This window comes from Canis aureus, chromosome 25, assembly GCF_053574225.1.
Source record: "Canis aureus isolate CA01 chromosome 25, VMU_Caureus_v.1.0, whole genome shotgun sequence".
Taxonomy (NCBI): Eukaryota; Metazoa; Chordata; class Mammalia; order Carnivora; family Canidae; genus Canis; species Canis aureus.
In genome coordinates this window covers 902,813-903,053 of record NC_135635.1, presented here as the reverse complement: position 1 = coordinate 903,053, position 241 = coordinate 902,813, and positions in this window count along the sequence as shown.

Below are 241 nucleotides of genomic sequence, written 5' to 3'. Positions count from 1 at the left end.
CGGCCCGGACCGAGCGGCCGCCCGAGCCTCGGCCGCCGCCGACTCAACGCGGGGAGGAGCCTGCGCCGCCCCTGGGCCCTCCCCCGAGCCGGGCGGGGGCGGGGGCGGCGGGGTCCCGGCGCGGGGCGGCCCCACCCGGCCCCACGCCCCTCGCCCTCGGCCCTCGCCCCCCGCGGGAGCCCGGCCGTCGGGGCGCCCCTCCCCCCCCGCCCCTCCCCGCCCCGCCCCCCCCAGGCGCGAC